The sequence below is a fragment of the Gopherus evgoodei genome, chromosome 2, assembly GCF_007399415.2.
Source record: "Gopherus evgoodei ecotype Sinaloan lineage chromosome 2, rGopEvg1_v1.p, whole genome shotgun sequence".
Taxonomy (NCBI): Eukaryota; Metazoa; Chordata; order Testudines; family Testudinidae; genus Gopherus; species Gopherus evgoodei.
The window spans coordinates 223,744,156-223,766,816 of record NC_044323.1 but is presented as its reverse complement, the minus strand read 5'-3'; the positions used below and the strand labels follow the sequence as shown (position 1 = coordinate 223,766,816).

Sequence of the window (22,661 nt, the reverse complement as noted above, 5' to 3'; positions counted from 1 at the left end):
TAGGCCTATTCCACCAATGTCCCCGAATCAGGCCCCGCACCTAAGAGGGCCCCATGCTCAGTGAGAATCCCTTCCCTGGCTAGAGGCGCCTTTTTAATTTTTACTCACCCGGTGGTGCTCTGGGTCTTCGGCAGCACTTCAATGGTGGGTACTTTGTTCGCTCCAAGTCTTCAGCGGCACTTCAGCGGCGGGTCCTTCAGTGCCGCCAAAGACCTGGAGTGAGTGAAGAACCCGCCGCCAAAGACTTGGAGCACTGCTCGGTGAGTACAAGCCCCTCTTTTTTTTTAAGTCATCCCTGCCGAGGCCCTGTCAAAACTGTTTGAATTGGGCAAAGCGCTTCCTAAATCCAGCCCTGACTAAAACCACCAATGCTAGAATAATGCCATTTGGTAAACAAACTCGCGAGAATCCTAAACGTTAATAATATGACCGGAAGGAAGAAATTAAGTGGTTCTCAGTTTAAAAAAAAATGCTATACAAAAGAAATAGAGGGAAAATGAAATGATAGCAAGCATACAACAAAGGAATCTATTTTGCACATCAGTTAGTGCCGACAGTGAGACAGAAAAAATAGCTGAAAGTAGTAGTGAAGTAAAAAGTGAAAATATTGGTGTTGATATTGAAAATATGATGTTTAATATGTTCATATGGGGCTGCGGGTGGCAATTATTTCAGGGTCTAGGGGCAGCAAAATCATAATCCACCACTGGCTGGAAGGGACCTCGACAGGTCTCCCCATGTCAAGACAGGACCATGTAAAACTAGACCATCCCTGACAGATATTATCTAACCTGGTCTTAACACCTCCAGTACAGGGACTCCACAACCTGCCTTGGAAGCCAATTCCAGTGCTTAATTATCCTTATAGTTGGAATAGCGTAATAAGTATAGTATAATTAACATGTATGGCAGACTGCTTACTTCTTGGTCTACCTTCAGTAGACATGGAGAACAGTTGATCATGCCATTCTCTTTATAATAGCCCTTAACACATTTGAAGGCTATTATCAGGTTCCAACTCAGTCTTATTTTCTCAACACTCATAATTACCTCATTAGAACACTGATAAGTAAACAGGCACATAATCCACTAGAAAGCACGCTGCAATTACATCTGATGTTCCAATTTCCTTGCACTTCAGACATAAAAGATTGAGAACAGAAGACCAAAAAGTATATTAATGTTCATATCACTTCTTTGAAAATAAAACATTCTGATCCTACCTCTTCACAGGAGGTCCTGAAATCCATGTGCTATGGCACAGCAAGTGATATTTGTCTAAAATAGACAGAAAGATTTCATTAGAACTCAGTACTATAAACTAGAACAAACAGATTGCAAAACATAAAAGGTAGTTATCTAAATTAAGCCGGAAGACACTGCATTCCTCTGTGTGAGCTTTGTTTATAGTCATTGCTTAAGAGCAGGAATGATTAAGTCAGCAGGAGGGTAAGGATGAATACAATGCCGGTAAAAATTGTCCCCGGCTTTTATGAAGTCCACCAACTGATTTTATTAAGTGTGATTAAGGGAGAGCTGATGTTCCTATTGCACTAGCTATCCAAATGTGCTGTTCTGTATTACTGACCTTTTGCTTGATATGTTGTCCCTACCGCCACTTATTTTGAAAGTAAGAATACTTGAAAAGAAATCTTTCAGAAATAATTAAGTTTTGCTTTTCATAACATTCCCTTTTGTAAAAAGATGATTTTTCCTACTAATTAAAAAGCTTTATGCATGAATACTTTTTTTTCTCCATTGGACTCACAAAATTGTATTCCCAAACATTATCTCTGCAAGAAAGCTAACTTCAATTATCAGAGCAGTAAATTTAGTGAAACATTTAAGTACTGGGGGACTGAATGGTATAGAAATCAGGAATTATAAAATGTCTCAGCACACCACATACTCAAATTATTGGGACTGCATCCACAATACATTCATCCCAATACACACCTGGCATGCATTTAGCTATTTTTACTTTATTTATGAGCTAATGTTTATGGAACATTAGCTCAGTGGTTTGAGCATTTGCCTGCTTGCTGCTAAACCCAGGGTTGTGAGTTCAATCCTTGAGGGGGCCACTTAGGAATCTGGGGAAAAATTGGCTCTGCTAGTGAAGGCGGGGGCTGGACTCGATGACCTTTCAAGGTCCCTTCCAGTTCTAGGAGATTGGTATATCTCCAATTATTAGGTATTAGTATTAGAATAAGTTGTCATTATAGGATAATAGTGTCCTGCTGCAATATAAATATTGATGCAAAACATTCCCTCGGCCCCACCCCTGAGCCTGGAACCCTGTCCTGCATCCCAAACCCCTCATCCCCAGCCCCACCCCAGATCCTGCACCCCATCCAGAGCTCTCACCCCCTCCTGCACCCCAACCCCCTGCTCCAACCCAGTGAATGTGAGTGAGATGGGGGAGAACGAACCACCAAGAGAGGGGCAATGTAGTGAGCAGGGTCCTCTGGGAAGGGGCAGGGCTAGCATGTTTGGTTTTATGTGATTAGAAAGTTGGTAACCTTACTCCACACTCTCCTCAGCTTATAGTTGCCTGGGAAGGTGCCAGTGAGGGAGCTGGGAAGAGTCGTGAGGTGTTGGAAGCTGGAAAATTTGTCCATTTGTTAATGTTGAATATTTTTTAGTTAACCCTAACCTTTTTGTTCCTTAAATCCCATTTTCCTGCTCCCAGTAAAGTACTCCCTTTATTATACTCTTATTTCTGGGTACGTCATTCTTTTTGCTGGGGTTTGTTTTCATGTTTCTTGTGTCCCGGGGTTTTATACTTTTGCCTGTTAGTAGCATTATTTGTTTTTGCAAAGGACAGCACTGCTTGTGTCCCAGGCTCATTGAGAAGTCACCTTTGCTGGAGGCACCAAGTGTCACACACACACACAAAAGGGACCCAAGACCCAACTCCTGTGAAAAGAGCAAACACTCTAAGTAGCAAGCCTTAGGAAGGAGGCTTTAGCCACATGCTGGGAAGGGCTGCAATTATTTCATGCTTCAGATTTTTAAATGTGCTTCTGCTTAGCTTCCCTCTTATGAGACAGGGAGGGAAATCAGTTGATACTAGAGAAGGAAATTGCAAGGAAGATCCATAAGACATGGTAAGCTATGGAAGGGGAAGTGAGTCGTAGGGACTGAAAGTGGAAAGACCTGTGACCAGGGAAAGGCCAAAGTATGGAAGGCAGAACTTCACTCAGACACAAACGGGGAAAACAAAGCACTTCAAACAACCTCCAATACTGCATCTGGCACTGTAGCTATAACCCAAAGGAGGAAGGGCTTTGTTCTTTAGTAAGTGGGGAGACAGAAAAGAAGGCTTTCGGGGCAGGTCCTACTTTACTTCAGCTAGGGAGTGGTCATTCCAGATAGCCAGTCAAAGGCAGAAAAGCCAGGCTACATTTAGGATATATATGTGGATCATGAGAAGCCCTAGAGTCCAGGGGGCTGGCAAATCTCTAACATTTAGTACCCACGGCTAGTAAAGACCACACTAAAGGGACTTCTGAAGTGTGGGGAGCACTGAAGTCCTGTCTACTTGAAACAATGGGAGAACACAGGAATAACGGGAGCTGCTAGGTCTGCACACAATGTTCTAGAGTGTCTCAGGAAGCTAGATGCTGTAGCCAGGCAGATCCTGCTTTGGACGAAACATTATGGCTACAGGGAGCCTCTTTTAAGGCTAGTATCGAGGAATCAAACGTTAGCATAAAGGCTGCCTTCAATTTGCAAGTGGGTATGGCTAAACGTAGCAATTCCAGGACTAGTGGATGTTCAGACACTGGCAAATGCATTACTTTTAAACATGCTAACAACCACAAATTTGAACTATGTGAAGTTAGCCAAAAAGGATTTTGCTTATATATAATATAATACCCAATTATAATTGACCAGTTGTGTTGCTTCTCAGGGAAAGTAAAACTAATCTAAAAAAAAGTGAAAAAAGTCAAAAGGCAAAATGGTAAGATCTATTGATTCACCATTCAGGGAACACTATTGGGATATTATCATGCTGCTTCTAGTAGACAGCCCAGTCAAATCCCCACATGGAATCCTGCATTCTCTCCAGCTGTTCATATGTACAAGTTTCTGCTCCCCTAAGTAAAGAGTAGAAGATGTGATGTCTGTTGGAAGTACATACCTGCAGGTATAGGGCTAATGTTCTCTATTTATGGTGCTCAGATTGTTATGTGATCTCACAGCTTGTGCTCTAAATTAATTTCCAGCATTTTAGGCTTTTCAGGTTAGGATGCAGTGGACTGAAAGACACATCATTACTCCCTCCATCTTTTTTATAAGCTCACCAAGAGCTAATAGGCATCTACATTTATAGTTTTGTTCTCACAGTGTTCAGTAAAAGCACCATTGCTATTATAATCCTAAAGACTTTCTTCACTGAAGGGTTAGACATGTACAATGAAACAGGTTCTCGACTCATTTACCGTACTCTTTTCCAAATGTTAGGGTATGTCTACACTGTGATGTTGTCGACAAAACTTTTGTCTTTCATGAGTACTTAAAAAAGCCCCCCCGTGAAAGACAAAAGTTCTACTGACGCCAGTGGCAGTGTGACCACGGCTTTGTCAGCAGGAGCGCTCTCCTGCCAACAAAGTTAATGCCGGTCATGAGGCTGGAAATATTTTGTTGGCAAAATGCCGATGGAATACCAAAAAACAGTGTTTACACACGCTGACTTTTAGTAACCCACCTCACCTTAGAAAAGTGTTTTGAAACCTAATCTTGCTTGTTGAGGCTTATGCTCCAGGACCTATAGGCTTGTGTCCCTTTACAATTCTTTTCATACTCAGGTCCTATGATTGTCAGTGCATAAGCTATGGAAGTATGTAGAGATACTTGTGCCCATCTCAAAGGTGAAGGGTGAAAGGGTCAAGATCTGGTCCATAGGGAAGATTTGGACATTTTCTTCATACCAATACATGGGATATAACTCCTTGTTATTGATTTTGAGCCCCATAACTAACGTGCATTCAAGAAACAGAGCAGTCATTATGAATAAAGCTAGCTGTCTTCACCATAGAACACACAAGGCACAACACCACAAAATGATGTCAAATTCTAGAAAGCTTCCCTATTAAGGACAGCACTGACCATTAAGAATGTGCTTAAGTGCTGCCTTGAACAGGGATAGACATAACACATGCTCAAGTGCTTTCCTGAATAGGAGCTATAGACAACATTATACATCTTAGTTTGAGACTAGGAATCTCTCTTAACAAGTCACATAAATTTGCTAAAGAGCTCTTGACATCAGAAAAGGTAAACATTTATTGGGGAATAAGTTGTCTGTACTAAATACATGCACTTCATGATGAACTAGCACCTTTGCTATGTACTTATTTTCGAATATTTATTTTTTAAATAGTGGCTTAAGGGAACATCTGAGCTTCCAAATGTACAAACAAAAAAAGTAACAACAGGGAACTGTAGAGGAGATATATAAATAAACAGAGACTTTGAAAAGTTAGTAAATTTTTCTCTCTCCTGTACTTCTGAGTTACCAGACTTGTTGAGGTCATCTCTGCTGATATATGCAAACAATATAACACATGACAGATACTGGGACTGAATTTGGTGCTCCCTCAGGGGCATGCACAAGGGGAGGAAAACCAGGGGAATGGGGCCCCCCAATAATCATCAGGGCACAGAACTCCTCTGGCCACAGGGGTGCAGTAGCAGTGGGGGGCGGGGGACCAGAAGAGCTCCTCCCAGCACTAGGGCAATGGTGGGGAGGGAGAAGAGGGAAGCGCAAGCTCCTGCCGGGGTGGGCAGGGGGCCACAGAACATGTCCCTCTAAAAGGGGTAAAAGTTAAATTTTTGTAAAAGCCCCTGCACCCTTTGGCAGAACAAGCATGTATTAAATACTGCAAAAAAATTTACTGAACTACCTTATTTAAGCATCCTTGTTCTAAAGGGAAATAATGACAAAAACATAATAGTATATAGTTGAAGACTATGGCAGCCCTTGTGGACAGCAATTCTGGTTCATTTAGGATAATGCACTGAGTAACTGAGCTATTCTGATCTTCCTTTAATAAATCAGGTCGTATTTCAGTGTTGCAGAAGATATAATTTCACAACATAGTTTCCTGATAGAGTATTTTCATACAATTTAGTAAACTGATAGGTGACAAAAGATTATGTCATGCATTTTCAGTAGCAGTAATAAACATGTATAATTTTGAACATGCCATTAGCCAAGTAGAATGACTACTTGCAATGCAAACATTTCTTTCTCTTGGTTACAATCACACAATCAGAATACAATTTTACTTGCACAGGTATGTGTACGTAGAAGGGATATATTAATGAATGAAGTTTAGCTGATAACTACAGCTTACATTAGTCTGGAAACAATACACTTGCCTGGGAATAGTAATTCATTTTTGGGGGTGGGATGAGTAAAATATCATTACATTTTCTCCCGCATTATTCACCTGAATGGGCGAACAACTGCTTTGACTCAGCTACTAGAATTTACCTGGCACTTAGTCGGTCATGCTTATCATCACTGTGAAAGCTCTCTTTCAGGTTTGTCATAAACAGATAGCTAAGGGTTAATGTCTCTTTCACCTGAAGCACCTGACCAGAGGACCAATCAGGAAACAGGATTTTTTTTCAACTCTGGGTGGAGGGAAGTTTGTGTCTGAGTCTTTGTCTGTCTGCCTGCTTTTCTCTCAGCTTTAAGAAGTGATTTCTGTTTTCTAATCTTCTTTTTCCAAGTGTAAGGACAAAGAGATCAAATAGTGAGTTATGTGTTTCTTTTCTTTGGTATTTACATGTCTATAGTTGCTGGAGTGCTTTGAATTGTATTCTTTTTGAATAAGGCTGTTTATTCAATATTCTTTTAAGCAATTGACCCTGTATTTGTCACCTTAATACAGAGAGACCATTTGTATGTATTTTTCTTTCTTTTTATATAAAGCTTTCTTTTTGAGACCTGTTGGAGTTTTTCTTTTCTGGGAAACTTCAGGGAAATTGAGTCTGTACTCACCAGGGAATTGGTGGGAGGAAGAAGTCAGAGGGAGATCTGTGTGTGTTAGATTTACTAGTCTGATTTTGCATTCCCTCTGGGTGAAGAGGAAAGTGCTTTTGTTTCCAGGATTGGAATTACAGAGGGTGGACTCCCTCTGTTTAGATTCACAGAGCTTGTGTCTGTGTATCTCTCCAGGAGCACCTGGAGGGGGGAAGGGAAAAGATTTATTTCCCTTTGTTGTGAGACTCAAGGGTTTGGGTCTTGGGGTCCCCAGAGAAGGGTTTCGGGGGGACCAGAGTGCCCCAAAACACTCTAATTTTTTGGGTGGTGGCAGCAAGTATCAGGTCCAAGCTTGGAGGTTTTCATGCTAACCCCCATATTTGGACGCTAAGGTCCAAATCTGGGACTAGAGTTATGACAAGGTTATGTTTGAATTTTCCATATAACCCCCACAGCCTTCACATGCCCAGAACCACAAACTAGTGCAAAAGTCTCCTGTGGAAATGAAATGTTCCACATTTGGGCTCCAATCAAGCAATGACTTCTTCACAGGCAAACACAGACCTCTTTCGACCAGCCATGCCTCCCCCGCCCCTTTAAGTCACTAGGGCTTGTCTCAGATAGAGCTCATTTCAGAATAGGTGTCTTGATGAGATTTTCAAAGATTTGACTCTGTCATTTATGCCTTTATCATCATCCCCTTGGTCTTAACTCAAGAGTGGGTGTTCTTCTAAAAGCTATGTTCTACAAATAACTTTGGGGAAATTCTACATCCAGTGTTATACAGGAAATCAGACAGGGACTGGCAACCTTTCAGAAGCGGTGTGCTGAGTCTTCATTTATTCACTCTAATTTAAGCTTTTGTGTGCCAGTAATAATTTTTAACATTTTTAGAAGGTCTCTTTCTATAAGTCTATAATATATTAAACTACTGTTGTATGTAAAGTAAATAAGGTTTTTTAAATGTTTAAGAAGCTTTGTTTAAAATTAAATTAAAATGCAGAGCCCCTGGGACCAGCGGCCAGGCCTTGAGCAGTGTGAGTGGCACTGAAAATCAGCTGGTGTGCCGCCTTTGGCACACATGCCATAAACTGCCTACCCCTGGATTAGAGGATCACAGTAGTACCTCCTGGCCTTGGAATCTTTGACATTTTTTGTGAGGGGGGGGAGCGTTTGAGGAAATCCCTTCATCCAATTTTTAATTGTTGGGGAGTGAAAACAAAACAAAAACACCTTTTTTGAGCTCTGCAAACTTTCTTTCTCACCAGTAATTCAAAAACTACCAAGGAAGAAAAAATACCTTTCAAACATTATGTATAATTGGTACTTCTTGAAGAATAAACCCTCTTTTAGGTTTTGGCAGGAAAAAGAATCTAAGTTATAAGATACTGGGAGAGACTAGGGGGAGTTTCTAAGCATTTCTAACTGAAATTGTAATGAAGTTCTCTCCACAGTGTCCAATTTGCCCTAACAGCCCAAGGGATTGGTGCTAGAATACATTTGCAGGAGCATGCGTGCACCACAGTCCTCTGAAAGAACCAGGTTAAGGCCATTGTTTTCAAACTGGAAGCCTAAGATGAAATTGCCAAATCTATATTTACATATCTAAACATTATTTTTCAACAAGGTCTTGTTATTACAGGAACCATACCTTTTGCATTTTTTAAAATATGTAACCTTTAAGTTTAATTATCAAAGCCATTTACTATCATTAAGATAATTGTAAACACAATCTATTGCTCTGACTTACTTCAAGATTAAGACCAGTCCCACAAAGAGTTGCATACACAGATCACTGCACCCCACAGCCCGAAATGCCTGAGGCTTGTTTCCATGGCTGTCATAAACAGATAGCTAAGGGTTAATGTCTCTTACACCTGGAAAGGAGTAACCTGAAACACCTGACCAGAGGACCAATCAGGAAACAAGACTTTTTCAAATTTGGGTGGAGGGAAGTTTGTGTCTGAGTTCTTTGTTTTTGTCTTCTGCCTGTACTCTCTCTTGGCTATGAGAGGATTTCTGTCTCCTGCTTTCTAATCTTCTGTTTCCCAGTAATAAGTACAGAAAACAGTGGTTTATATGTTTTTTTTTGTATTTACATGTGTGCAGTTGCTGGAGTGTTTTGAATTGTATTCTTTTTGAATAAGGCTGTTATTCATATTTCTTTTAAGCAATTGACCCTGTATTTGTCACCTTAATACAGAGAGACCATTTTTATGTATTTTTTCTTTCTTTTTTATAAAGCTTTCTTTTTAAGACCTGTTGGAGTTTTTCTTTAGTGGGGAACTCCAGGGAATTGAGTCTGTAGCTCACCAGGGAATTGGTGGGAGGAAGAAGTCAGGGGGAAATCTGTGTGTGTTAGATTTACTAGCCTGACTTTGCATTCCCTCTTGGTGAAGGAGGGGGGTGGGGGGAGCTTGGCTCTCTCTTGGTGCTTGTGTTTTCCAGGACTGGAAATAGAGAGGGTAGAATCCCTCTGTTTAGATTCTCCGAGCTTGCTTCTGTGTCTCTCTCCATGAACCCAGGGAGGGAACACCTGGAAGGGAGAAGGGAAGGAAAATGGTTTATTCCCCTTTGTTGTGAGACTCAAGGAATTTGGGTCTTGGGGTCCCCAGGGAAGGTTTTTGGGGGGACCAGAGTGCCCCAAAACACTCTAATTTTTTGGGTGGTGGCAGCTTTACCAGGTCCAAGCTGGTAACTAAGCTTGGAGGTTTTCATGCTAACCCCCATATTTTGGATGCTAAGGTCCAAATCTGGGAATAGGTTATGACAAGCGATTTAGTGTGCTGCAAGCCAGGATGTAAACCTGCAGCACACTTGCCAGCTACGCACTAACTGACCACGTGGATCTTGCTACCATGCGCTAGAAGTTCCATGATGCACTTGGACATACTGGTGGGCCACAGAACTGTTAATGCATGGCAGCTGGATCCACATCAGGCTAAGCCGCTGTAGGTTTATACCCAAGCTTGTCATGCATTAAATAGCCATAGAGACAAGCCCTCAAAGTTTGAGGCTATCAAGCTTTATGTGCTTTAAGGTCTCTGGTTATAGCGCTGGAATTCAGATGAAGTGTGCAAACTCACCAATGCTGTGAGCTCTTCTTCTAGTGATGAAGAAAGTACTATAATCACCCGATAAAGCTCTTTGATGAAATGTCCAGCTCTTAGAGAAGCTCATGCTTCAAAAGAACCAATGTTGGCAATTAGTTGCTAACAAGCTTTTCAAGTGTCTAATTCATTTTAAATTGGCTAAAACAAGAAGAACATTTACTTGTCATAATTTATTATTTTAATTGCAAGTGTTCTTAATCAGCAGGCCCAATTAAGAATTCACTGTACAAACGTTAAGTTTGTCAAGTAAGAATCAAGGAAGTACAAGACCATATTAAAAGACTGAATATATGTTGCGGTAGCTATTATGCTGGGCTTCTGGTTAGGACTGGTTACTCAGCATTCACAAGTTGATTCATTCTGGAGTTCAGACTTTCTTTGGCTTGTCAAACTTGGGTAAAATCAAATCAATAAGTAATAATAATTATAACCCTTTTCAGAGATTAAAAAAATCTGGATTTGAGAACAATCTGGAACAGCAAAGTTCACTAGTAATGAATCTATAAGCCATGAGGAGATAACTTTATAGAGGCAAGTTTGTTTTATGATCATGGCACAGGGTGGGGGCAAGCCCGGTCGGGAGATTTCTGGCACATAGAACTCTGTTCTAACTCTTCTCTGACCTTGGACAATTCACTTGATGCAAAATTTTTTATACAATTAAACTCTCTCTGTCAAATTAAGATAATCCTTCCCCCAGAAGACACTATCACTCATACATTCCAAACTCTTTCTCACAGGCAGTTTAAAAATTAGAGTGACTTGAGAGGGTGGACACTGGTAGGGCATATATGGCATGTTGCTTGGGGAGGCTGCTCTGGAATGTGGGAAGTGGAAGTAAGTTGTATCTGGAAACCAAAAGCAGAGGAGTGGAAGCAGATTGGGGAGTGTGAGGTGGGGGCAGAATGCTGTCTGAGAAGTGGGAGGGCAGAGAGTGTGGGGCTGGCCAATAAAATAATCGAGTAGGCCAGCAAGGTGGAAAGGAGGAGAGGCCCCACTCAATGAAAACTTGTTCAGCTAGGCCTTGATTTAATGAAAGGGTTATAGTGCTCTTTGAGTGTGACCCCCCCAACCCTATTTACATTAGCTGGGGCCCCACTGGCATTTGGTGATCTGACTTCCTATTACATCTGCCCCTCCTCTGTCCTTCACTCAGATCTCCTGGGCATACGAGGGAGTCCTTGTAAAACAGCTTGTGACCGTCTTCCTCAGTTTCTGTGCCAGGAGAATCCTCCTCTTCACCCCTGCCCACAAAACATACACATAGATGGATCCAAGCTGTTAGACTCCCATCATAGCACTCTGTCCCTTATATCTGGTGTAATAGGGTGGGGTGAGGGTAAAAATCTTACCCTAGAGTGTTTTGGTTTCTCTAAATATCTCACAAGGGATTTAGGAGAATAAAATAGTATTTGTAAAGCATTTTAGTTTTTCATATGTAAGGCTCTTGGAAGTTGCTTAAGTGGATCTTACAAATACAGTAGCCTTTGCTCCTATTTCTTTCCCCAGTGCAGATCTTTCTCTTTAGAACCACACTGGACTAAGGTCCAAAAGAGGAATTATATGGTTTGTTGGCAGATTTACTGTCTATATGTCTGGTTCAACCTGATGAGAAACAGGAGCTAGAAAGAGCAGAATCTAGCTTTCTAATGAAACACATAGCACATGTATTTAAACTAGGTACTACACTTTTGAATTTCAGGAGGATGGATGGAAAAGCTGTTTTAGGAAATCTTGGAGGTTTTCTAAACATTTTCTATCCTTTCATGGCCAAGACTGCTGGAAAGTAAGACAGACTGACTTCCAGTTGGATGGATGGGAAAAGTAGTACCAATAAAAAATTAAATATACACTAAAATATTTCTAAGATATATATTTCACAGAATAAATTAACATATGCAGAACACTGATGGGGGGGGGGGTTAATACCTTTACTGGAACTGTTTGGGCTAACCTCTAACTCACTAAGGGTCTGATCATGCTCTCATACAATTCAACCACAAAAATCCCATTCATTTCAATGGTGACTTTAGGGTTCAATCCTGCATTATCACCAACTCATACTGATAAAATGTTTATACTATACCACACCATTATGCATGTCTTTTATATAGAGACTGAACCAGATTCTCAGTTGATGTAAGTTAGGACCTGTTTACATGAACACTTAGCTCAGGGCAAGCTGGGGTGTAAACTTGCCTGACACTAACCTGCCACACACTAGGTGTCTGTGGGTCCCTGCTGACAGGTACTAACAGGTCCTTGGTGTATCTTGATTTACCCCCACTTCCACTGGAATGTGTATTATATATATATAAATAAAAGATGTTTCCACAACCTAACATTTCCCAGTGCTACACATGGTCTGCTCTCCTATTTGCAACTTCTGGAGATAGCCAGCATGAGCTGTGCTGCAGCTTTGAACTATGCCCCTTCTCCTGCTTGCTGACAGATCTGCCTGAGTGGAAGCAAACAGTGGTGTTTGTTTAGGTCCCATCCTATTTCTTTTGTCCATTGCGGGGAGGGGCAGTTTGGGTGTTTTGTTTTGCTTTAACACTCCTCATTCCCATACACGAGGAATGAAAATGTTCACAAGTTTTATAAACATAGATCACTACTAAATGTATTCAATAAATCATAATATGACTCAGTTCAGAAAATGTTAACCTGACCAAAAGATCACTGCATTTGTGAATAAAATTCAGTGAGGCAAAGGCTCTTGACATATGCATTGTTTTTTCAACTATTACTATCATTTGGTTGCAGTATTTGATTTATTGTCAATAGATTTCTAAATACATCTCATTGGCTATGGAAGAAACTGTTGGGTAGCTACACTAAGGCTTTTATAAATTTCTGAAATTTTAACTTGTCATCTCAAAAGGAACCAAAGTTTATGTAGGGAGTTTCCCCCCTGCATATATTCCACAGAACCAGTTCCCATCCCACTTCATCTTTACCAAGTCTCCTTCACATTCAAGCAGTAGCTTACCGATTGTCATGACAGTACTTCTAACTCTTCAGAATAGCTTTGTGATGGGGTGTATAAACACCACACTGGGACACAAGAGGTTAAGGAGCAGGTCTAGGCCCAGATGATCCTCTCCTGCAGCGCCAGCAAAGCACACTTCAGCTGGAGAAAGAGCTTAAATGAGAGCTAGACACCCCCTCTGTCTGGCCTCCAGCTGAGGAGAAGGAGAAGACCTGTCTTGGGAGCTCCTGAGTAAGGGAGGATACAGAAGGAGTCCTGCTGCAGGGAAAGGTCCACAAATGGCAGCTACCTCAGGCCTTTCACTCTAACTTCTGGTAGATCTTTTGTGAGGTTTCTGACCACACCTTGGATTGGGAAAAGAAGTGGTAGGAAATGGCCCAGGGAGGCAGCCCCAAAGCCATCCAAGGTGTTTGCTACTGCTGCCTCTTTTAGGGCCCAGGGTTGTAGCCTGGTAGAGAGGGAGACCCCTACCAACCACACTTTCTTGAAGGGGGAACAAACTCCTTCCCCCCACCTTCAAGAAAAAGAGGGGGAACATAGACGTAATACCTGAGTCAAGGGTGTGCCACCCACAGGGGCCAAGAGGTGAGCTGAAGATCCTTTTTTCTGGGGATATTAGAATACATATATTTTGTTAGACTCTGTTATCATGCAAGTGGGTGAACTCAGCTGGTGACCTGGCTGGAGGATCAAGTTGCTATGTACTGGATGGAGGACCATTATAGTGACAGAGTGATTGCTGGCAAGGGAGAGAGCTCGGAACCAGTGACCTAATTACTACACAGCACCCCTGGTTAGTCCTACCCCATTACAAGCTTGTAGGTTGACTTTTGTTATCCATTTAAGATTTTGATAACTGATGGCTGAAGAATGAATAGTTGTACAGGAATCCAAAACCTGTAGATGAAAGGAAATCCAGCTTTAGATTTGTTACATCTTAGCTTCCTTGTTCAACTCTCCCCCCTTTTTTTGTAGAAACCCCACAAACACAAAACTTTGAACAAACACCAGCATCTGTAGATAGTTAATGCTTCTAGTATATCATATATCAGAAGCTTGCAAAACAGTTCTAACTACTCAAGAAAAGAAGGGTTTCCCAACATCTATCTGAGGGACTTGTAACATTATCTGTGGTCACAGAGATAAGGACTCTAGAGTAGAAGTGAGAGGCCTTTTTTTTCCCCCAAAAAAAGGAAATTTCTTGATATTACAGTTGCAAAGAACACCTTGAAAATGGGACCCCGATGTAACCGATGCAGTAATTGTTGTTGAAGCAGTGTTGGTTCCCAGTCATGAGATGCAAGGTGGGTGAGGTAATATCTTTCACTGTAGCAACTTCTGTTTGTAGAAAAAAAGCTTTCAAACTCCAAAGCTATTATGTCTGCCTGAAGTTGCAGAGAGCCTGCAGAGGTTTGTAAACAACTGTACTCCTCAAAGAATGTAAGAAAGGAGAAGTATCTTATGAAGATTTGCACAATCTACTCTGAGTGACTGCCATTATCATTGATTTCATTTTTCAGCTACTAAAAGTTTGGAAAATGCGTGGAATGCACTGGATAAGATAAATTATTGACTGATTTACTTTCAAAGGTTTGTTACAACCTAACACTTTTGGCATACTTTCAATGTTGGTTTAAGTTCATATTATTGTTTGAGATGAGGGCTTTGCACAACTGACTTGCCTACAACACAGACAACAGTCTGCTGACCTGTACAAGGCAATAGCCTGTGTTTTGAGATTTTTGAGAAATTGCATCCTTGACATTCAGTTTATGGAACACCTACTAGGTCACCATGTCACATTGTGTTCCTGTTTCAGACTTGAATTTAACATCCCTGACATTACTTCCAACATGTCTTTCCAGCCCTCCCCGATGCCATTGCTGTCACTTACACTGAAGGCATGCAGCCAGCCCTTTGCCTGGGCTACACAGACATCAATAGTTCCAAAAATAGCCTCGTCCTTTGTTCTGCTGCATGACCTTTCTGAAGCTGAGCTTACTGCCATAATCATTCCTTTTGTGACAGGTTTGCCAAATCCAAGTCATTAATACTTCTCATAAATGTGCCCCATATACATCCACAATAACACACATTATGCCCCTTTATCTGAGGTTTGTTTCGACATTTGGAATTTGTTTAATTGGGGGAAGAAGGGACTCTGTGCCAGTTAACTGAATATTTCATGTTTCCTGCCGCAGTATATACTGTTATCATTTGAGGGACATTCACTTTATTTGTTCTAATTCAATGTCACCGGCTTTCTGTAGAAAGTGTGCTTTCCTTACAGAGATAGCTATTTAACAAACTCACGTGGGTTTCTGTTTCGACTTATTTTGGGTGTACCGAGCCCCGAGTGGCTCGTCCAACCCTGGTTCTCCTGTCCAGTGAATGTGGTCATGAATTATGGTTAATTTTAATTATTCTGAGATTCCCATCTGTCACCTTGAGGTCCCTACGGCCTTCACCTCAGCAGGGTTGGAGAAACCCTTCCCTATCCTGGCAAAGGTGTTAATTATGTCTGTGGACTATAGAAGAGCTCTATCACCAAGTACCCCAGCAATAGGGTATATTGCCCTGGGAGCCGGCTTCTCCCACTCATTTAATAATTCCAAAACGCGATGTGGCAGTTTGTGATCGATGATCACAGGGTCTGTTATTGTAGGCATAGTATCTTGGGTCCCACTTGCAGACAAACACAGTTTTTGGCATTCACTCTTGATGTCAGTAGCCAATGTCATTAGCTCACTGGCAGGAGTTGTTGGTACGCAAGGTCTGGGAGATGTGTCGGGCCTCACAGTCTCACCAAACACCGAATTCAAGATCTCCATAGGTAGAACCAGGAGGATCTCCTCGGCTTCAGTCTGTGCTACAATGTTGCAACTGATAGCACCAGCGGTGGTGGTTGTCTGTGAGGGTCTCGAGATGGGATACACCTCACGTGCGGTAGTCATGGTCTGGGAAGACTCTAGAGTGCAGTGTGCCTCCCCAACGGTAGTCACAGGGCTGTCGGTCTGCACAGCCACTGTGGAGACTCTAACTCGATATCAAGCCAGGGGTTCGAAGGGTCTGGAGATGCACCTACCCCAAGGTACAATCTCCGTGTCCAAAATAGTCGAATTAGCCCTTCGACTTGGGCGCAGCTGGGCACTCGCTAGTGCCGCCATCATTAGTGTTTTTCACCATAGTATTCTAAAGATGTGACAACTACTTCTTTCAAGCAACAGAAATTCCCATAGTATCCAAAACTTCACTTCAGTGACCTGTTTGTTTACATCAGTCATAGCAGAAGCAATGAATTTTGATAGTTCAAGTAATCTTGTGACAAGAACCCCATTGAAAATGTGGCATCACCACAGTCTCATGGCTGATTAAGTAAATTCAGCTAAAGGAAAGAATTAGAAGCCCTTGGGAGAAACAGTAGCTTTCCTACAGTGTTCTTGCAAATTGCATTTTAACGGTATGCAAAAAATGCATTAAATGAAAGTTAAGGCTTTTCAGTACATCATAATATGCACATGCCAAGCTGCCAGGTAGAAAATGCCCTGATGATCTTTGACAAATGATATTGTCATTTACTCTCTGCCAGTGCCTCTACTCCATGCATCCCACCCCAAGACTTTCTTGCTGTGCCTACACCTTATGTTGCACTCCCTTTCCCACACCTCAATCCATTGTTCTACAGCCTCTCTCCTACCTAGGCCAGGGGGTGTGCAGAAGTGATCCAGCTAGTATCTTTAGTGTTGCTCAGAATAATTTCCCCTCCATTCACTAAAGCCATGCATATGCATATTTTCAAAAAATCCCAGCAGAAATGGTGGTTTCCAATAGGCAAAATTCAAAATGTTTTGTTTTCTTTTTAAATAAATATTTTGGCTTTACATTTTACGTTCAATTAATTTTTTTTCTTCTTGTTTATTTTCCATTTTACTCCCCCCCTTCCTCCCTCCCCACTGGGAAAATCAGTGAAATCCACAGGCAGCGTATCTCTCTAATTTGCCTCTAGTGCTGTTGATCCACATAGGGGATATCAACCTGTTCCTGCTATTAGTTACTCTATTAGCTCAAACAGGAAACAGGAAAGGAAAGGAAAGGTCAGAAAGTGTGTGCATGTGTGTGTGGGGAAGAACCTTATTTTTTCCAATTTGTTTTTCCTCACTTTCTCGCACTTACTATTTTCAACTTGTTTCCAGTTTTCATTTCAATTAATTTTGAATTTTCCCACAGGAAACCAAATATTTAGACAAAAATTTCAAGCAGGCTTCCCCTCCCCCCAGGAAAAAAGAAATCAGTTTTCTGACTTAATATACAGATGCATATTATAGATAAAGAGCCTGATAAAATGAGAGAGAAGTTTGTGGAAATTTTATAAGCCACACAATTACATACTTATCACGTCTGTATCTTCTTATTTATTGTAACACCTTGATATTAAACACATTTTAAAAGTCTCTCTCTGTCTCCCTTGCCTATTATCTCCTGTTCTGTTCCTTCACTTTTTTGTGTGTTTGTTTTCATTTCTTTCTGCGGTGCCTCTTTTACAGTATGTTTCCTCTTATTAGAATTTGACCTACTTTTTCCTCCTCTGCCTTCTTATTTCTCTATTTTGTTTTGTTCTCTTCCTCCTTCCTACACATTAGTTCACTTCTCTTTCTTGTTCCTTATGCTCAATATCTCCCACACTTTCCCCTTGTCCAACACCTTCAAAAGAAAAGCCTGATTACCAAAGTTATGAATTTAAATTGACACTAAAAAATATGGCCTTAAAAGACACTAGACTTATGAATAATTACAACTATCTAACCCACTAACCCCCCAACCTTTTTTTGGTCCTATGACTACAGAGCCACTTCACCTTGAATGGTCCCCTAGAATACGTGCTAGTTACTTATGACAATTTATCAGTTCAATCTTGTATTTAGCTGTGACGCTCTCAGTAGCTTTCCCAGATCTGAAGAGCAGCTCTGCTTAGCTCAAAAGCTTGTCTCTCTCACCAACAGAAGTTGGTACAATCAGATGTGTCACCTCACTCACCTTGTCTCTCTAATTTCCTAGGACTAACAGGGCTACAACACAGCATAGTTTCTCTTTAGACTCAGTTATTCAAACACTTCTGTTAGCCTCGATCTCCACTTCAGTATAACCTGTGTTAATCAGGGGTGTGAATAATCCACACCCCAAGTGACATAAGGTATATCAACCTAAGCACCGATGTAGACAACACCATGTTGACGAGAGAGCTTCTCGTACCGAAATAGCTACCACCTCTCGTGGAGGCAGGAGTTATTAAGCCAACAGGAAAGCTCTCTTCTGTTGGCTTAATGAGTGTCTTCACCAGAAATGCTACAGCAGCGCAGTTGAGGTGACACACCTACACTGCTGTGAATGATGATGTAGTGTCATTTCAGACTTACTAACAACAGACTTTAGTATCAGTCCCAGAGGAACTTCCTTCCCATTTCAAAGGCTTGGGGAAAGTACACGGCATATGAGTGGAATTTATACCTCATTCCTGCCCCCTGCAGACATGTGGAGGACAGCAGGAGATTCTAAATTGTCCTTCTTCTTAAGTAGCATGTATAATAAATTAGTAAACATTTTCCTTTAGAGATTTTTGTCACTTTTTTTTAACTCTATAATAGGTAAACAGATATCTATTAAAAGCTGAAAAGACGGAACTCTAGCTGAATTACAGGCAGAGGAAAGAAATACTATATAGCATATTGCCTTCCCTACATACATTATATGTAGGGTGACCAGATGTCCTAATTTTATAGGGACAGTCCCAATTTTGGGGTCTTTTTCTTATATAGGATCCTATTACCCCCCACCCCCAGTCCTGATTTTTCACATTTGCTGTCTGGTCACCCTAATTACATGTGTTACACACAGGAGCTGTGAGAGAATGAAGGACACTCATTTTCTTTGTTGGATGGCATGTGCACAATCTGGTCAACACTAGGAGCTCATGGAGGATGGAATCTTTGGAAATTTTGGTAGTTAAGCTCTACCAAGTTTCGATGGAGCATGTGCGAAATGTGATTTTTCCAAGGCTTATAACAAGGCCCACTTTGGGATGATTTTCGCAGGAAGAGTAAAAGGTACACAAGGTATGTCCACACTGCAACTAGAAATCCACAGCTGGCCTGGGCCAGCTGGCTCAGGCTAAGGGGCTGTTTAATTGTAATGTAGACTTTGGGCTCGGACTGGAGCCTGGGCTCCAGGACCCTATGATGTGAGAGGTTCCTAGAGCCCAGGCTCCAGCCCAAAACTGATTGTCTACACCACAATTAGCCCCTTAGCCTGAGCCCTGCAAGCCAGAGTCAGCAGGCATAGGCCAGTTGCAGATGTACACTTGCAGTGTAGACATACCTATAGAGATCAATCTCCGGTCAATTTTTAAGTCCCTGCTCCAAAGCATGGGGATGCTAGAGCTTTTCAAAAGAAAGTCAGACAAAATTTTTTAAATGGGAAAAAACACTAATAATAAATAAATAATAATAAATAAATAAAATCATCCCAAATGGTTAAAGTTTGGCAACAGTTTAAGCAGCTAAGTATACAGTCTTATGGTGGGAAGTGATGAGCAACCTTAATACCTACCAGGCCTGCCTATAACATTTACATAGCATCATAGATGAGCATAGAAGTCTACAAACAGACACAGGCAAGTTCCCATTTGCAGTCTAAATTAGATCAAAAACACAAGAGTATGTCAAAACAATACTGGATAACAAGACTCTATTGAGGCAATAAAAGAAATAAGAAGAGGAGAGATTTTGCTGCAGGAAGTTTTATTCCTCAGAGAATAGATCATTTGATTATTTTATGTTTCTTGCTGGTTTTCCCCCCTTCCTTTTATTTAATATGTATATTATTTTAAGCTCTACATTTTCCCTGTGTGATCTGCATATTCTCTAGGCATTTTGACAGCATGCCACCACAAAAGCTACTTCCCAGTAAATAAACTTGACTGCATGATATCATAACCGGCCTCTCAGAAATTCCTAGTTTATAGAGTTTATAAATCAATACAAGTGTTCTGTTACGACCAAGTAAGAACTCAAATGCAAGATCTATTTATGCGAATTAAACTTTCTGCTTACACGTCTTTGTTTTAGAAGTCTTCCAAATATCTTGAGTAAGAAAAATTTGGCAAGCACTACACCCATTATGTGGCTCTCTCCAGATCTTGAATAATTTCCCTGTGCAGTGTTGGGCTAGTTATGTTGGTCCCAGGATATATTAGAGAGACAAAGTGGCTGAGGTAATATCTTTTATTGTCCCAACTTCTGTTGGTCAGAGACAAGCTTTCGAGTTTTACACAGAGCTCTTCCTCAGGTCAGAAGAACGGAACGGGCAGATGGATATGTGGAGATACGAGTCTGCCCATTCCACTGAGATTGTCAGACCCCCTTGACACATGGCACTAGAAAGTAGGGCCTCCATCCAGAATTTTGTTTTTTTCATTCACTTGTTGAGCCTTTTAGGATCCCCATGCACTTCCAAATCATGAAGAAGATGACTACAACCCTGAGAACTTTTCTTTGAAAGAAGTTCTATGGGTCCTTCATTCTGGATCAGTTTGCTCTCAGGGGGATCAGTGGAGATAGTGGACTAGATGAAAGAGGAGCGTGGTAGGGCCTGTAGCTGTGGGAATTAGGATCGGTTGCCTGGGAGCCTCTGCCAAGTGTGAGAAAGCTGTCTCTCATACAGGCCACCTTTTTGGTTTTACCCAGTGCTTGTGTGGCTGTTCTGCCATGCCTGATGAGGGGCAGAGGAGCCTGTCAGGGAGGCACTGCAGTGGAAGCTCCAGGTAGCTATGACTACCGTGTTGCTCAGACCAGGACGAGGAGACAGAAACACTTTGCTAATATTGTAAACGATTCTGGGAGAATAACTAATATGCAAATGGATTTAATATACAGGAAAAAGAGGACTAAAATGTTTATATTTACTAACAACGCCATCACATTTTGCACTGGTTACAATGGAGTTACTCCTAAGTCTCCCTCCAAGGAGACAAGAAATGTGAGGGAGGGAGCTGCCTTTTCCCACTGCCAGAATCTTTCCCTATACTGGGGAAAGGATCTGGCAGAAGGGAGTGGGACACTGCTATAAATAGCTATGTAGATGGGGAGTCAATTCTTGGGAGTCATGTAGGGTATACACCCTAAGGTTCTAGCATATCTCTTCTTTGCTCACCTAAGCAGTGCCTCACCCTGTACACTGCTATGTATACTCATGCTAAAGGGGCATGCAGTATATGTACTCTACATGCTACCATAACCTAAGACTTACTGGTCTGGTCATATTTGAATTACAGATTTTTTTCTAGTGTTGTTAGGGTCAAAACCATCAAAATTTCATCTTTGAAGAATGCCAACATCTGAATTCTTTAAACTTGTGTACTTGGGAGTAACACAGATAAATAAATCATGTAAAATCCCAGACACACACTGTTTATCATGATTACTCTAGAGATTCTCAGGGAGGAAACATTTACATTTACAGAGCTGTGTTCTACAGCATGCCATTTGAGTAAAAAAAAAAATCTGACAAACATTCATAAATAACACCATAATTGCTTTACCTGTGGGTCAATTGGTCTATGTTTGATAGAGACTCAAAAGGAACTCTAGTCCACAATGTGACATTTTTAAGACTGTTAATAAAAAAGGTAGTATATCTAGTTACTCTACACTGATGTTTTTTCTCTCATTCTTTTTGTATTTAATGTTTATGACTTCCCTCCCTCTCCTTTCAGTAAGGATGCTAAAGAATAAGGCTAAGACTTAGTCATGGGTATTTTTAGTAGAAGTCATGGACCAGTCCATGACTTTTGCATTAACTACCTCTGACTAAAACTTAGCAGCTCCTGGGACCCTGGGGCACCATTGCTCTGGGGGGCCCTGTGGGCAGACAGCTGCCTCCTGCTCTGGTGGCAGGGGCTGACTGCCTCCCACCACCCGCTGCTCCTGGGGACCACTTCTGTGATGGCCTCGGGGCAGCCCTCAGGCAGCCAACTGCCCCAAGGCATGCTGCTTGGATGGCCCTGGGCTCAGCCACACCAAGTCATGGAGGTCCAGAAAGTCACAGAATCTGACTTCTGCAACAGACTCACAGCTTTAGGGATAATCGATGGAAGACTAATACCAGGGTTCCAAATATATAGGAATGACAGTAGGTCATGCTGGTGAGAGAGTGGCACTATATGTTAAAAAAAAACAGTCAAACATAATAAAAATCTTAAATAAATTCAAATTGCACCAGAGAAGCCCTATGGATAGAAATCCCATGATGGAAAAATAAGAGTAGACCAGTAGAATATACTACCAAGCACCTAACCAGGATGGTAACAGTGATTGTGAAATGCTCAAGGAAATTAGAGAGGCTACAAAGACAAAAAATGAAATAATGGGGGATTTCAGCTGTCTCCATATTGCCTGGGTATGTGTCACCTAAGAAAAGGGTTCCGAGATATACACCATCAATGACTGCTTCTTGGAAGCTTTTCCTGGAACCCACAAGAGAGAAGCAAGTGTTGATATACTCT

General features: G+C 41.4%; 1 protein-coding gene across 2 annotated transcripts in view; it reads right to left on the bottom strand.

Moving 5' to 3' along the window:
* Nucleotides 1-22,661, bottom strand: part of SNTG1 (syntrophin gamma 1) — a 567,484-nt gene that overhangs the window by 282,052 nt on the left and 262,771 nt on the right. For both annotated transcript variants that reach the window (XM_030553070.1, XM_030553068.1), the window contains exon 2: nt 1,224-1,278. The gene's annotated coding sequence lies outside the window, so the exon portion shown is untranslated. The remainder of the gene's footprint in view (nt 1-1,223; nt 1,279-22,661) is intronic.